Source organism: Pan troglodytes, chromosome 13, assembly GCF_028858775.2.
Source record: "Pan troglodytes isolate AG18354 chromosome 13, NHGRI_mPanTro3-v2.0_pri, whole genome shotgun sequence".
NCBI classification, from domain to species: Eukaryota; Metazoa; Chordata; class Mammalia; order Primates; family Hominidae; genus Pan; species Pan troglodytes.
This window is the reverse complement of record NC_072411.2, coordinates 132,106,334-132,124,143: the sequence shown is the minus strand read 5'-3', so window position 1 is coordinate 132,124,143 and position 17,810 is coordinate 132,106,334. Positions and strand designations below refer to the sequence as shown.

Sequence of the window (17,810 nt, the reverse complement as noted above, 5' to 3'; positions counted from 1 at the left end):
TCATAATAAAATGTCAAGACTGGGAGTAACTTTGAAGGCCTTCTTATCAACCCCCAGGTTGATATATTTTTGTTTTGTTTTGTTGAGATGGAGTTTTGCTCTTGTCACACAGGCTGGAGTGCAGTGGCATCATCCGGGCTCACTGCAACCTCCTCCCCCTGGGTTCTAGCAATTCTCCTGCCTCTCAGCCTCCTGAGTAGCTGGGATTACAGGCATGGGCCACCACACCTGGCTAATTTTTGTATTTTTAGTAAAGACGAGGTTTCACTATGTCGGCCAGGCTGGTCTTGAACTCCTGACCTCAGGTGATCCACCCACTTCAGCCTCCCAAAGTGCTGGGATTACGGGCATGAGCCACTGCACCTGACCCAGATTGACTTTTGAAACCCCTATAGAGTGTACTGTTCTAGCAATTATCTAAACTCTCAGAAACCTTTCCAGGGAGTTTTGGGAGTGAGAGGATTGGGATTAATTGGGAGAGAACAATTACAGCTATATATTTATTCTCTTCATGTGACTCGTTTAGCCTTCCTAAGTAAAATGCTGTCATTGTAGCCTTCGTTTCCTGAAAATGGTTGACTTGCCCCATAAAGGTATTCACAGTGATACAGTGATTCAACTAATGATAATAATAGCAGTTACACAACAGCATTAATGGAGTGTTTTAAGTTTAAAAAATTATTACACATTCTTTCAGTTGAAACTCAGAAATTAAATATGTAATCTCTCTTACAAATGTGGAAGCTTGCTCAACTTTGTATAGCTAGTGTGTAGTCAGGACTTGATTCCAGACCTCTTGACTGTAAAGTCAGTGTACCTTTTCATTATGCCAGAGTGTTTCATTGCAGCCCACTGGATCCGTATGATGAGGGAGTGTTAGAAGAGGGTATAAACTTTAGTTTTGAATTTAAGTAGCACTTTTCTCTCCTAGGATTTGTGCTAGGATTCATTTTTGACCCACTCTTGTTTTTTTCTAAACCTCTGCATTAAGCTGTCTTCTTTGTGTAACCTCCTTCCAGTGACCTCTTGTGCCTTTCTCCCAAATCAAGATGGTTTCTTTTTAAAAATAGTTTAAATTCATTCTTAAGATAAATGAAAGTAGAGTCTGAGGATATATTTAATCCCTTTTAATTTTACCTCTGCTCTCCTTTTCACCCATCCTTCATCACTATCCACAGTTGAACTAGGCATCTTATTCCTCTTCTATTATTTTTCTTAGCCCCTTTCCTCTCTAATTTTTTGGATTGTAGCTGACCTGTTCCTCTCTTTTCTGTTCTCTTTTTCTTCTATAGGAAATCACTCCTTTCCACTGCTTCTCTGTTGACTTGCTCTCAGGGATACTACCTAGCCTTTTCCAGTTCTAGCACAGGTATTTGTAGGCTACCACCTCCCTCTTGGCAATGCAGTAGCATTTTTATTATACCGTGTGCTTTTTCTTGTTTTTCTCAAGTGGCAGTGGTAGGATTGAATTTAATTTTATAGCAACTTTAAGATTGCTTTAGTGGTAGTGTCTTCAAGGTTGATTTAACTATATAAACAGTGCATATTGAGAATAGAAAATTGGGACGCTTCAGGAAAATTAAAGAAAATAATTTTAATCCTACCACTCAGAGATAACCATGGTTAATATTTCTAGTCTATGTTCTTACAGTCTTTTCTATACGTGTAGCTTCTTTTTGTTTTTTTCAAAATTCCACAGAGATCAATATATGTATACTTGCAACATACAAATAATAGGGATGATGTTATCACTAGATGTATTTTCTGGAATTCTGTAACATTCTTCCATGAGGTAATTTAAAGTGGCTCCATGATTTTCTTTAATATAAAAGCCCATAATTTAAATTTGGGCCTCTAGGTTTTTTCCTCAGATTTTTGCTGTAAAAAATATTGCTTATGCCTATCATATTTGAATGTGAGCTGGTTTTATCAAGTCGAATTCTTGAAAATGGGTTTACAGAATCTAAGGGTATGAATATTTTGAAGACTTTTGTCTTTCAGAAATCTTGGGCCAATTTAATACTTCTAATACTTCATGAGAGTCCTCATTTTGCCAAATCCTAGTCAATAGAGCATACCCTTTTTAAAAAGAAAAGTTTGTGGGGAAAAAGAATTCCTTGGTTTAAAGTTAGCATTTCTTCGTTTACTATAGAGTGGAAAAATTTGCTCCATGGGCCATTTTCATTTATTTTCTGAGCTGTTTGTTAGCGTCTTTTGTCTAATTTTGGAGATACTTACTCTTTTATTAGGGCCCTTTATGTGAAAGGTGTTGATTCACTAACATGGACAAATTTTTTTTCTGTTTTTTTTTTATGGTTTATTTTAATTTCTACAACATTTTAAAATCAGATAATTAAGTCTACCAACTCTGTTTTTCTTCCTTTGCCTTCTCCATGCTAAGAATAAATTTTTCCTCAGCTTTGTTATGGACCCATTTTTACATCTGACTAGAATCTGTCTGAAGTTTTTCAATGATGAGAGGAAATGCTTGTATACAGTTGCCTACTTCTCACCCCCATCAAAAAATTTGCCTGCAAAGTTTTAATAATTATGTATTACTCAGTAAAAACTCAATTGTGAGAAATATAGGATATAGCCTTCTATTTATTATTTTTCTTTACATTTTTAGAGCAGAGATGTTTTTAAACCCCCATTAGTTATATAGAAAGAAATAGAGTTGTGTTTTCACTTAAAAAAACTATTTCAAAGGATTGGGATACAGAAAAGTACAAAAAGAAAATAAGAACTATTCAGAGAAAAGTCTGTGTTAACTTTTTTTATCTGTACACTTTGGCATGTAGCTGATCACACTGTGTGTACAGTTTGGTATCCTGCTCTTTTCTCTCAATACCCTAGCATTAACATTGCCCATGTCATTGTGATCTTTTGGTAATCATTTACAAATGGTGGCCACATTATTCACTGAATGAGTATACAGTATTTTCCATGGCTACTTTTTTCAGTTTTTGGATAGTTAGGTAGGTTTAGGAGAAATTGTTTTTGCTTATGCTCCAAATGTTCACATTTCAGGTATCTCTTCAGGATAAATTCCCTGAAGTGAAACTGCTTGGTCCAAGGGACTTTTTTATGAATAACTTTGTTGTGCATTAATTTTTTACTTCCTGTTCACATTATCACCATCAGGGGAAAGAGTGCTTTTTTCTCATTGTTCTAGTCACGTTATCTCCATTTTGCATTTTTCTGCTAATTTGATAAAGAAGAAAACCCTTATTCTTGTTTTATTGCTGTTTCTCTAGTAATGAGGTCACATTGAAAAAGTAGGTTTAAAGAATGAGTCTGGCTGAGAATAATTTTTGATGCAGTCTCCTTCTATTATTTTTTTCTTTGTATTTGTTATTAATCTCCCTTTGTACCACTGTACAGGAGAACTGACTTTTTAATTGGTTTAGCTGATACTTACCAGTTTATTGTGTAAAAACTACAGTCCTATTCCTTAAAGGCTGGCTTGGAGAAGTATAAGTCAGTCTCAAAGAAGCTTTAAAACAGTTGGCAAGACAGGAGTTACCCATTAGAAGATAAATGACATACACTGGTTAGGAAAGTAGACTTGAGTCTTGTAAGTCCTGTAAGTTTATAGGGATACTTAAGAGTTTGTAGAAGGTGCAGAGTTTAACAGACTCTTAAAGGACAGGAAGATTTTTGAGTAAGAGGACATTTTTGACAGCTTTGTATTTGTATTTTTGTTCATTTCTTTCTTTTTAAGGTTAGAATTATTTTACATACCGTAATGTGACTTGCTATCTTCATTAACTATATCATAGGCATTTTTTTCTTTATTTTTTTTGGAGACAGAGTCTTGCTCTGTCGCACAGGCTGGAGTGCAGTGGTGGGATCTTGGCTCACTGCAACCTCTGCCTCCCGAGTTCAAGCAGAAAGCAGTTCTCCTCCTTCAGCCTTCTGAGCAGCTGGGACTACAGGTGCCTGTCACCACAGCTGGCTAATTTTTGTATTTTTAGTAGAGACAGGGTTTCACTTTGTTGGCCAGGCTGGTCTCAAATTCCTGGGCTCAAGTGATCTGCCCCTCTCGGCCTCCCAAAGTGCTGGGATTACAGGCATGAGCCACCACCACACCCAGACTCTTCTTTTTTTAAAAGAGAGATGGGGGTCTCGCTATGTTGCCCAGACTCGTCTCAAGCTCCTGGCCTGAAGCAGTCCTCCTGCCTTGGCCTGCCAAAGTGCTGGGATTACAGGCATGAGCCACTGCACCTGGCCTTAATATAGGCTTCTTCTTCTTTTTTTTTTTTTTTTTTTTACAATATCTGTCATTAAAACTATATTATCAGTTTTAATGTCTCTATAATTTTCTGTTATGTAGATATATCAATTATGCATATATGTAATCACTCCTTTCATCATTTGGTTTCAGGTTTTTGCCATAGCAAATGATGCCACACCTGAACATTCTCACTGTCATCGTGAACTTGTACTAGTACTTCTCTAGTACTAGTTAGTACTAGCTAGGTTATTGTAAGTGGAATTGCTGGGTTGAGTATGTTTTCAAATATTTACTCTTCTAGAAAATTGTCTTCTATAAGACTACTTTCATTTGCATATAATTACTAGTTGATTATACTAGGATTATTGATTTTCCTTATTAATATTTTGTTTTTGTATTTTCTAATTTCAAATTATATTAGGCTTCAGCATTGCTGTAAAGGAATACCTGAGACTGGGTAATTTATAAAGAAAAGAGGTTTAATTGGCTCATGGTTCTGTGGGCTGTACAAAAAGTGTGGTGCTGGCATCTGCTTCTGGTGAGGGCCTCAGGGAGCTTAAAATCACGGCAGAAAGCAAAGCCAGCATACCACATGGCAAGAGTGGGAGCAAGGGGGGGGGGCAGGCACACACTTGTAAACAACCAGATCTCAAGTGAACTCAGAGCAAGAATTCATTCACCCCAAGGGCATTGGCATTAAGCCATTCATGAGGGATCCATCCACCCCAGTGATTCAAACACCTCCCACCAGGCCCCATCTCCAACATTTCAACATGAGATTTGGATGGGACAAACATATAAACCATATTACTAATGTCTTTTAATTTTCTAATATTGCAAAGAAAATTGAGAAGAAACCAATTTGGTTTGGATTAGGATCTCTTCTCTTTTCTTTCTTCTTTTCTTTCCTTTCCGGTCCCCTCCCCTCCCCTCCCCTCTCCTCCCCTCTCTTCTTTTCTTGACAGTGTCTTGCTCTGTTGCCCAGGCTGAAGTGCAGTGGTGTGACCTTGACTCACTGCAACCTCTGTCTCTCAGGCTTAGGTGATCCTCCTGCGTCAGCCTCCTCTTGCCTCAGCCTCCCGAGTAGCTGGGACTGCAGGTGTGCACCACCATGCCTGCCTAATTTTGTATTTTTTGTAGACACAGGGTTCCACCACATTGGCCAGGCTGAGCTCAAGTGATCCTCCCCCTCAGCCTCCCGTAGTGCTAGGATTACAGGTGTGAGCCACCGTGTCTAGCCGGATTAGGATGTTTTCTAGTGAAATAATGAAGCCACACTCAAGAAGGACTCAGGACAAGCTGTCAGTGTACCAATCAACTTAACTTTCCTTTTCTTGATTTTTGAAAGAAGTATACCGCAAAAAAATAAATAAATAAAATGCCAAACTTAATTCCTATCTACTGATTTCAGAGACTAAAACTTGATGGTTTTTACTCTATGCTTAACTACTTAAAATACCTTGCAATTTCCTTCTTTAGTAATTTTGATCATGCCATTTTCCTTTTAAAATGCTTGCCTTCTGTATTCTAGACCTTATCTTACTGAAATTCTGCCAGTCTTTCAAGATCCATTCAAAAGTTTCCACATCAATATAGTTTATACTCTTTTCCAGTCTTAGAAATCTTATACAGATCCCAAAGCACTGTAACATTTTGGAGATCCCTGGGAACTACAGACTCAGTATCTGTCTGGCTGCTTCCCCTCTGTTCATCTGTCCTTACGTTACTGCTTCTTGCTACCATGTCATGTCCATCCAGGCAGATCTCACCATCTCTTTGTACACCATGTTTATTTCTTTCCCTGTGCCTTAAGGCTTAACTTTTAGGCCTCTCATCTTCTGAAGCTAGATCAAGCCCTCTTTCATTTTGAATTATTAAAAAGATTATACCATTTTCATGGAGGTGGCAATAAATAATGTTCTTCATGGTTTTTGTTGTGCACGGCACCTCTCCTTAAAACAGTAGTCTTGTGGAATGGCTTCCCATGCGTTTTGATGGGTAGTTACTCTGTTCTAATACAGTTTTACTCTGATCCTGTTAGCTATTCCTTAACCTTTGGTGAAAGCTAGGGGAATCGACAGTACTCCCTCTTTCTGAGCACAGTGATAAGCCTGGTGTGGTCACATGATCAAGATGAGAAAAGTTGGAAGATTTAGCTTTTTTCTTTCTGGTGACAAAGATGGGAAGATGTGAATCTGAAGTTGCCAACTGCTGTGTATGTGCCTTATGGAGGAAGATGGACAGGCGGAGAAGAGCAAAGAGTATGTGTGTGCTAACGTTCTGGCAAGTTTAAATTCCTCAGTAGTTCTTTAAAGTTGTGTTGACTCTTAGCCTTTTCTAGGATTGATTATTCCACTGTTGTTCTGATTCTGGAGATAATGCAAGTGTTATTTTAATAATGCCTCTTTTGGCATTTTAGAGTGCATTAATACAACATCAGTATAAGATTATATTCATTCATCTGTTGAACACCACGTTAGTAAGCACCGTGCTCTATAGTAGTTATAGAAATGAGGGTGGGGTAGGGTTTTTCTTTTCCTACCAGGGAAAGAACCCAGAAAGCAACCCAGCTCGGTAGGGGGAATGGGGATACAGGTTGTTATTAGAGTCAGATGAGAAACATTTCTAGAGATGACCTCATTGATCTGGGCTCTGAGGCTGAAGCAAAAGTTGCAAAGCAGGTGTGGTATATGTCAACTATATTTGTCTTTGACATGTGGACTCATTAATTCCTTTCACAGTCTGGGTTTTATTTCGAAGTTTTGTGTATTGTGTTAATTTGCTGGTAAGTGGTAGGTGTTCAACAATTACTAGTATGGGTTAGAAAAGGATATTTGTTTCCTTGGAATTTCTGGGCACAGAAATGTGACTTTCTTTTTTACTGAAATGATGAAAACATGATTGGAGTAAGGAAGGGTTGAAATAGGGCATAGTTAAAATGGGCTATGTAGCAAGGTGGGCTAGATAATACTACAGGAAAAAACATCTCCTAGATATTAGTGGTTATAATCTAGCCACTAAAAAAGTTGTCTGTCCAGGTCAGCGGTAAGCTCTGCTCCATGCCTGCACATTCAGATATTCAGATACCTTGCTGTGTTGTCAAGTAAGAGAATATGGTGAACTGTACTCTTGAATCTCCAAAACTTCCCCCAGCAGTGATTCACTTCTGTTCACATTCCCTTGGCTGAAGCAAGTCACATGGCAGTACGTGCTTCCAAGTGGTTGGACAAGTACCATCCTACCTTGCATCTAGAAAAAGGAAAAACAGAATATTCTTGAGATGTAGCTGTCATAGGATGTTTATACGTTATTTTGCATTCTTATTTGCATCTCTATGATAGTTTGTTTCCCTAAAGCCTACTTAGTGAAACTTAGCCACTGGTCCCGTGTGTTTTCTTCATTCGTCTGTTTAACCCGTGTGAGTGCCTTCCTTTTATATTCTTTAATTCTTATTTCTTTCCTGTCTCTTTTTTTGTCCTCTCATTTGTTCAGTCAGAAGCAAGTTCAAACTGCTTCTTGTTTGGGAGGAGGAGAATGTTATGGGGAGACATGATGTGATGCAAAAATAATTTAATGCCTCTTATGACTGAATTTGAGCCACTTTTTAAAGGTATTTATACTAGAATTGGTTGGGCGCAGTGTCTCATGCCTGTAATCTCAGTACTTTGGGAGGCTGAAGCAGGCAGATCGTTTGAGCCCAGGAGTTCAAGAGCAGCCTGGGCAAAATGGCGAAACCCTGTCTCTACTAAAAATACAGTAAATTAGCCAGGTGTGGTCGTAAGTGTCTGTAGTCCCAGCTACTTGGGAGGGTGAAGTGGGAGAATCACCTGAGCTCAGGAAGTTGAGGCTGCAGTAAGCCAAGATTACACCGCTGCACTCTAGCCTGGACTAGAGACCCTGTCTCAAAAAATAAATGAATGAATGAATGAAAGTAAGTATTCTAGAATCGGCTGGGTAATTTGTAACTTGCTCTTTTCAGTAATAGTAAATCTTACTGCTCTAATTAGGCAGCCTGGAGTTTTAGCTGTGGAGACATGTGTGCCTGCTGCATTGGTAATGCTGAAACTAGCCTGTCCCATCAGGCCTTGGGATCAGGAGGCAAGATAATATGGTGCTGTATTCAACAATGGCATGGTTGCCTTGGTCTAAGGAGAAGCAGAGGCTACTTTTCTGTAGTTGGAAGTTAGAAACATTTGATTCTTAGTAGTACCCGTGTTAAATTTTTTGGGGGGCCTACAAAGTAATAGTTTGTATGTTTTCTATTAGTAATTTCCTTTGCACTATGCTTTATTTTAATCAAGTTTGGAATTGAGTCAAAGTCGCATCATAAGCATACTGGAAAACCTATAAGAAATTGTCAGCTGCCATAGATTGTCTCATATCCCTCACTGAGGATTTGCTTTCATTCTTCTGATACTCCAAACCACTTTTAAAAAGCTTTCCCAGTCTTGGAATGCCTTCTTAAAAGGGTTCAGTGTCACTTAAAAATATATATACAAATGGTTCTTATACTAACTGCAAGCTTTTTTAATCACATTTGGAAGGCTGTTTTCTTGTAATACAGAGAGAGAAAGAAGGCAGAGGGCTCCTTTTTAGAAGATTAATAGTGGTGTTTTCCTCCCTTTTTCTCATATACTATCTCTAAAGTCTTCAGACATTTATTTTGGCCGGGCACAGTGGCTCATACCTGTAATCCCACAACTTGGGAAGCTGAGGCAGGAGGATCATTTGAGGTCAGAAGTTCGAGACCAGCCTGGCCAACATAGTGAAATCCCATCTTTACTAAAAATATAAAAATTAGCCAGGCATGGTGGCAGGCACCTGTAGTCCTAGCTACTCAGGTGGCTGAGGCAGGAGAATCTCTTGAACCCAGGAGGCAGAGGTTGCAGTGAGCTGAGATCATGCCACTACACTTCAGCCTGGGTGACAGAGTGAGTCTCTGTCTCAAAAAAAAAAAAAAAAAAAACCTTCCCTGTCTGACCATAGCCTATACTTAAAAAAAAAAAAAACAAAAAAAACCTCTATGTGTGTGTGTATATATATATATACTTTTCTTATTTCAGTAGCTTTCAGGGTACAAGTAGTTTTTGGTTACATGAATGAATTGCATAGTGGTGAACATCCTTTCATCCATATTTTCTGATGTATCTCCATGTTCAGGGCAATTTATATCATTTGCCAGTTACTGTATGGGCTTTAAAATTTCCTGCCTCTGCCTTTGCCTGTATTCTGCTTTTGACTGGAAAGCTTTTTTTCCTCAGCTTTTCATCCTTCAGGGCCAGGTTTAAATGGTGTGGCCTATAAAGCTTATATTCTCCTGCTAAAAGTATTTGTTGGAAACATCTATGGAGAGTACCTGGTAGATTACTTTGTTTTATGAGACTCTGACCTCTTTGAGGACAGGGACTAGACTGTTACCTATATTTATGTGCCCCGTTGGGACTTGCATATATTTGTTGGTGGCAAATCTAACATCTTTTGAAATGAGTAGCTTAGTACAATGGTTCTCAACTCTATCAGAGGCAGTGCTCCCTGTCTATAATGTATATCATATAAATATTTTTATTATGCTCTTTTAATATCTTCAAATAAATGAAGAAATAAAATACCTGCCTACACACAGTTTAGAAATATTGATATAATGTCTTAGCATTTTACAGAGATAAACAAAAGGAAAATAGTTGATAACAAAAATAACATCTCAATAGGTAAATGCTTGGACACAGTGACACAAAATTATAGTGCATCTGTATTTGGAGTCACTGAATGTGACAGTTACAACAATGGACTTAAATGCCATAAGCAGCATTTTCATCATAGGCATTAAAAACAGTGCCTGACTCTTGGTAAAGCTGCCAAAAAAATAGTATAATCGCTTGTCGTTGCATTCTTGGAAAATTTAATATGTAAGAACTGTGCAAAACAAATCTGAGAAATTGCAAGCACGTTTTTCACCTATGTCACTGCCACACTGTCAGGGCTTTTCATAAGGTTTTCATATATTACCAAGACTGTTTGAAATACATGGGGCATGGGACAGTTGGGTCTTTTTGTTCTGTACGTTGCCCATCTTTACCTCTAATCCACACCTGCTAAATGGGAATACCACTGCCGCTTCCCAGTGTATGTTTCCAGAATGCTTCCTAGGGGCAGTATTTTTGCTGTTTAGAAATACTGCTTTACTTTAAGTTATAGAATCATTTGGGCTAGTGTTTCAGTGTAACTAAAGATAGGAACATTGATCAGGTGAATCAAGCTTCTTTTTGTAATAGAAATAGAAAAACAGTGCATTTTACAGGGAACATTAGTGAGTTATTTATTTAAAGTGGTTTAAACTGAACTTTCCACCATTAATTATTGAAAATCAATGGCTCTTTTAAAACATGGATTTTCCAGCATTTGAAATAAAATATCTAATTTTTAGAAGACAAAACTATAATGTTATAATTGTGTATTTAAAGTAGAAAAGCATAAAAATGTGTCTGTATACACATATACACAAACAAATTTAGAGTTGTAATTAAACCCACAATCCATTTATATTTGGTAATATATGCATGTATATTATGTAATACGTGCATATATTACCAAATATAAGTGGTAATATGTGTGTGTATATTATATATATGCATATCATATAAGCTGTGAATATGTCTAGCATAAAAATTAAATTCAGGCAGTTTAATACCTACAATAGGAATTAACTAGCTACTTGTAACTAGCCACTTTCCTCATTTTTCCTAACATTAAGACAGCATTTTGCTTTCTTTTTTTTTTTTTTTTTTTTTTTTGTAATTGAGAGAGGATCTCACTCTATTGCCCAGGTTGGAGTGCAGTGGTGCAACCATAGCTCACTGCAGCTTTGACCTGCCAGGCTCAAGTGATCTTCCCCACCCCAGCCTCCCGAGTAGCTAGGAATACAGGTGTGTACCACTACACCCTGCTAATTTTTGTATTTTTTGTGGAGACAGGGTTTCACCATGTTGCCCAGGCTGGTCTGTTTGAATTCCTGAGCTCAAGCAATCCACCTGCTTTCAACCTTCCAAAGTGCTGGGATTACAGGCATGAGCCACCACACCTGGCCCAATATTGTGCTCTTGATATAAAGTTTAGGTCTCTTTTAGATGTCCTCTGGACTAGAGATGGTTTTTAATTCTGTGGACTACTGTAAAGGATTTGACTAAATAGCAGTACAAATGTAGGTGGAAGGGTACAGTCAATACTATGTGCCTAAAAGTTAACACTCAGAAGCATTTGAGGCTTCATAACCCAAATGATCTTGAAAGCACATAATGATCTTGAAAGCACATAACCCAGAGTTGATTATAGTCTGTTCTGTTGCAGTGTTGGTTTCTTTAATGTGAATTGGCCCATACATACTTGGTAAATAGAGAAATAATGTCAATATAACGTGGAAGTAGTGTTGGTTCATAAGCAGTTTTTCCCACAGTGCTAATGTATAAACTGAAAATGGGGAAAGACCTTTCAATTAAAGAGGAAGGTTTGGTAACATTTGAAGACATTATACCAAAAAAAAAAAAAAAAAGTTGAAAATCTGGCAGAAATAATTTAGTGAAAGAAATAGCTATTCCAGTGGTTTCTAAAACCACCATACTTTGTACTGTCAAAAGCAGTCTCAACAAGTTCAAAACCATTTACTCCTTTGTTTCTAAAGAAAGAAGATAACAAACAGGAAAGTCTACCCAAGAATAATTATATTTTTAATTTTTTGAAGCTTTTTAAAAAATGCCTTTAAAAAGTTACACTTAAAAGGAGAAAATACAAAAATAAGTCTCAAGTGGATTTATTGGTGCAAATTTTATTGGGAGATTTAATTTTTTATTAAAATTGATGTGATTTTGCTGGGATGCTCATTACAAAATAACATAGGTTTGTGTGCTCTGGGCCCATCTTATTTTTAACATATCAGCCCGGTTATTTTTAGTGGATAATTTTGCAGAGACATGAGTTTTTTTTTTTTTCAGGAATACCCATATGTTGTTATAGAAGCTCCTGAACGCATGTGTGCACGCGTGCACACACACACACACACACACACTCACACTCTCTCTCTCTCTCTTTCACCCAAATCTTTGGGCTATAATTTACTAAATGACCTCATTCTAGTGCTATTTAAAAGAGTTTGTCATGCATTTTACTATACTGTTCTACAAATTTTATTTATAGTGGATATAAATTTTACTAGGTTTTAAAAAGATTATGCTTTTTAATAAAAACTAAAGTTGAAGCATTAAGGCTTGCTAAATTAGAGAGGTGGTAAAATGAGCTAAAAGGAGGCGTCCAAGGCTCCTTTACCTCTGAATACTGTGATGTTCTAATTGGCTATTCCAGATTGGACATCATTATTTTATGGAGATTTACTTTGCAGCATTTTTGAGCATTAATAATTTATAAGTGGACATAATAAAATAGAGCTCCATTTTGGGAGGCCCCATATTGTCACTTCATGGTACCATCTGGTTGTCTATTCCTTGTTAGCCAGGGTTGAAAACTATAGCGCATGGGCTGAATCTGGCTCACTGCCTGTTTTTGTAAATAAAATTTTGATTGACGTATAGCCACCATGCTCGTTTGTTTGAGAATTTTCTGTACCTGTTTTTTTGACATACAGTATTGCCCAGGAAGCTGAAAATATTTACTCTCCTTTATGGAAAATGTATTAAGTCCCATGGGCTAAACAGATAGGCAGAAGGGACATTTAAGTATCAATATTTTATATTTTTAAAATATATTTTTTAAACAGTTCTTAGAATATCACACTTTAAAATAATTTTAGGTAAGATCAGTGTGGGCATTATTGACTTTTTTTTTCTTTCTTTCTTTTTTTTTTTTTTCTTTTTTATTGATCATTCTTGGGTGTTTCTCGCAGAGGGGGATTTGGCAGGGTCACAGGACAATAGTGGAGGGAAGGTCAGCAGATAAACAAGTGAACAAAGTTCTCTGGTTTTCCTAGGCAGAGGACCCTGCGGCCTTCCGCAGTGTTTGTGCCCCTGGGTACTTGAGATTAGGGAGTGGTGATGACTGTTAACGAACATGCTGCCTTCAAGCATCTGTTTAACAAAGCACATCTTGCACCGCCCTTAATCCATTCAACCCTGAGTGGATACAGCACATGTTTCAGAGAGCACAGGGTTGGGGGTAAGGTCACAGATCAACAGGATCCCAAGGCAGAAGAATTTTTCTTAGTACAGAACAAAATGAAAAGTCTCCCATGTCTACCTCTTTCTACACAGACACGGCAACCATCCGATTTCTCAATCTTTTCCCCACCTTTCCCCCCTTTCTATTCCACAAAACCGCCATTGTCCTCATGGCCCGTTCTCAATGAGCTGTTGAGTACACCTCCCAGATGGGGTGGTGGCCGGGCAGAGGAGCTCCTCACTTCCCAGTAGGGGCGGCCGGGCAGAAGCGCCCCTCACCTCCCGGACGGGGCGGCTGGCCGGGCGGGGGGCTGACCCCCCCCACCTCCCTCCCGGACGGGGCGGCTGGCCGGGCAGAGGGGCTCCTCACTTCCCGGTAGGGGCGGCCGGGCAGAGGCGCCCCTCACCTCCCGGACAGGGCGGCTGGCCGGGCGGGGGGCTGACCCCCCCACCTCCCTCCCGGACGGGGCGGCTGGCCGGGCGGGGGGCTGACCCCCCCACCTCCCTCCCGGACGGGGCGGCTGGCCGGGCGGGGGGCTGACCCCCCCACCTCCCTCCCGGACGGGGCGGCTGGCCGGGCGGGGGGCTGACCCCCCCACCTCCCTCCCGGACGGGGTGGCTGGCCGGGCAGAGGGGCTCCTCACTTCCCAGTAGGGGCGGCCAGGCAGAGGCGCCCCCCACCTCCTGGACAGGGCGGCTGGCCGGGCGGGGGGCTGATCCCCCCACCTCCCTCCCAGATGGGGCGGCTGGCTGGGCGGGGGGCTGACCCCCCCACCTCCCTCCCGGACGGGGCGGCTGGCCGGGCGGGGGGCTGACCCCCCCCACCTCCCTCCCGGACGGGGCGGCTGGCCGGGCAGAGGGGCTCCTCACTTCCCGGTAGGGGCGGCCGGGCAGAGGCACCCCTCGCCTCCCGGACGGGGCAGCTGGCCGGGCGGGGGGCTGACCCCCCCACCTCCCTCCCGGACGAGGCGGCTGGCTGGGCAGAGGGGCTCCTCACTTCCCGGTAGGGGCGGCCGGGCAGAGGCGCCCCTCACCTCCCAGACGGGGCGGCTGGCCGGGCGGGGGGCTGACCCCCCCACCTCCCTCCTGGACGAGGAGGGAGGACGCTCCTCACTTCTCAGACGGGGTGGCTGCGGGGCTCCTCACTTCTCAGACGGGGCGGTTGCCAGGCAGAGGGTCTCCTCACTTCTCAGACAGGGCGGCCGGGCAGAGACGCTCCTCACATCCCGGACGGGGCGGCAGGGCAGAGGTGCTCCCCACATCTCAGACGATGGGCGGCCGGGCAGAGACGCTCCTCACTTCCCAGATGTGATGGCGGCCGGGAAGAGGCGCTCCTCACTTCCTAGATGGGATGGCGGCCGGGCAGAGACGCTCCTCACTTTCCAGACTGGGCAGCCAGGCAGAGGGGCTCCTCACATCCCAGACGATGGGTGGTCAGGCGGAGACGCTCCTCACTTCCCAGACGGGGTGGCTGCCAGGCAGAGGCTGCAATCTCGGCACTTAGGGAGGCCAAGGCAGGCGGCTGGGAGGTGGTTGTAGCGAGCCGAGATCACGCCACTGCACTCCAGCCTGGGCGCCATTGAGCACTGAGTTAACGAGACTCCGTCTGCAATCCCGGCACCTCGGGAGGCCGAGGCTGGCGGATCACTCGCGGTTAGGAGCTGGAGACCAGCCCAGCCAACACATCGAAACCCCGTCTCCACCAAAAAAATACGAAAACCAGTCAGGCGTGGCGGCGCGCGCCTGCCATCGCAGGCACTCGGCAGGCTGAGGCAGGAGAATCGGGCAGGGAGGTTGCAGTGAGCTGAGATGGCAGCAGTACCGTCCAGCTTCGGCTCGGCATCAGAGGGAGACCGTAGAGAGAGGGGAGAGGGGGGAGGGGGGAGGGGGGAGGGGTGGGGGGCTTTCTTTTTTTTTTTTTTTTCGAGATGGAGTCTCGCCCTGTCACCCAGGCTGGAGTACAGTGACACGATCGCGGCTCACTGCAACCTCCGCCTCCTGGGTTCAAGCAATTCTTCTGCCTCAGCCTCCCAAGTAGCTGAGACTACAGGTGTGCGCCACCGTGCCCGGCTCATTTTTGTAGTTTTTATTAGAGACGGGGTTTCACCATCTTGGCCAGGCTGGTCTTGAACTCCTGACCTCATGATACATCCGCCTCTGTCTCCCAAAGTGCTGGGATTACAGGCATGAGCCACCGTGCCCTGCTGGGCATTGCTGAATTTAAGCCAGTTTTGTGAGCCTTGGTCTTCTAAATGATTTGGATACTGTTTACTTTTTTGTGGTATAATATAGAGAGTTTACATGCTAAGTTCTTAAGTTCATTGAAGGTATTAGTAAGGGCATGAGAAATAACACAGGAGTAGAATTAGGTGGATCTAACATAAGCTGTATAAAAGTCAACAGAACAATTTATTTGAGTTAAAAAGAGGAGGGCTGCTGCCCCAGACCTCACCTTTAGTTTCATATGGGCCAGTTTCTGATGACAAATGGAATGAATCATAATTTTTAATTGTTTTGGGCATTTATTTTTCACAAAGTTGTCTAGCTTTGAATGTATGTAGTTTTCTTTCAGAATGAGTTGTTTAATTATCAAGGAATGCAACAAGTTATATTTTAAATTTTAAAATGAAATAAAGTAGAAAACGTGATTTAATTAAAACATCAGTCTGCAACGATCTTTAAGAAAATAATAATGTAGAGGACCTGAATGACATAATTTATATTTCCTGTAGCTGTTAAATTCCACACCCCAAAAACAGAACGTTACACCTCTTTTTTAGAATAACTATGGAATGATTTGAAAAATAGTCTCATATCTGAAGAAAAAAGAGTTGAACTCTGAGATCTGTTAGTAGAAATATAACAAAAACAAAAGCAACTCTTAGAAATTAAATCTCTAATAAACTCATTGGTTAAAGCAAAATTTTAGTCTGCAATGGGAGAATATCTAGGAAAAATTAAAATTAAATCACAATATATACAAGGCAGGAAAATCACATGATCCTGGGAGGCGGAGGTTGCAGTGAGCCGAGATAGTGTCGCTGCACTCCAGCCTGGGCGATAGAGCAAAACCCTGTCTGAAACACCAAAAAATAAAAAATAACAACAACAACAACAAAAACACAATGTATAAAAAATCTTACAAAGTTCAGCTTAGCTACAACTTTAGAAAATATGCTTCTTGAAGTATATGTGTCCTTTCATTACTAAAATTGAAGACTAATAACACTTGAAAGGCTCACCTAGAGTTTTGTTTTTTTGTTATTTTTTTTTTAAGAAATTCATCTATTCCAATAAGTCTTTAGAACATATTATTACTTTCAGATTAGAACCTTAAAAACAAAAATGATATGAGGGATCCAGGAACTATTTCCTTTCTTAAGAAGCTAATTTCTTACCTTCTTTTAAGACTCTTTTCATGAATTCTGGAAAGATGGAAGAAGAAGTGATACAGAAAAGAGAAACCTTAGGTCCTCTTTTGGAACAGATGGTTGTACTTGTATGATATCTTAAGAAATTTATGGCATCCTTACAGATTGAGTTAGAATTATTTTGTGAGATTTTCAGTGACTCATTTCTAAGTTCTTTTGAGATGGTGTTTGGAATAAAAGCCTTAAACTTTTTTTTAACAAGTAAATTTGGTATTAATGAAACTTTTTTCTAAATTTTCATTAGTATATGCTCTTATGTGGAAAGTGGATATCAGCTATGAATTACATAAATTGCATTTGTTACATTAATATCTCACCCGAATGGCAGCAGTTTTCTGGATATCAACGTGTGTTTGTTTTTTATTGCTTATGTAAATCTCATGTAACCATTCCCCAAGGTCTAAAAAATAATCTAACTGAAAACAGTTTTTTCATGTTCCTCAAACTTGCTTTTAGAACAGTGCTGGCATAAGGATTTGATTTATTGTAAATATGATGCACCATATCAATCATGGAATTATTTGAATGTTTTTTGGAACTTTTGTGGTAAATTCCATATTTCTCCAGGACTTTTTTGTGTTCTTTCTGTTGACAAGTACTTTAAAGTTTTAGCAGGTATCACTATATTGATTTCATGTAGGTTTATTTATTGTTTAGTGCTTGAAATGATTTTCTGTGTAAAATCAGTTTGAGAATTGGTTCGTCTGTCTCTGCATTTGCTGTGTTTACCTGAATTTTAACGTACAAATTGGAAATCGGTATCAGTGTGGGAATCATCAATTGTCTTTTCCGTAAACTTTTAAAGCCATTACAGTCACATTATGTATTAAAAGTGTGTTTAGATCTAAAGTCTAAATTTGCTTTTTGTTAAAATGTAGCATATTTGAATATCTGCACTAAAATTGCTGAAAAATGTGTTACTGCTTAAGCAACCATAACAACGCTGTGCAATTATGACTACTGGTGATAATAAACTCTTCG

General features: G+C 40.5%; 1 protein-coding gene across 50 annotated transcripts in view; it reads left to right on the top strand.

The window, feature by feature from the left end:
* TRIP12 (thyroid hormone receptor interactor 12) overlaps positions 1-17,810 on the top strand; it is a 158,943-nt gene that overhangs the window by 47,430 nt on the left and 93,703 nt on the right. The window lies entirely within an intron of this gene.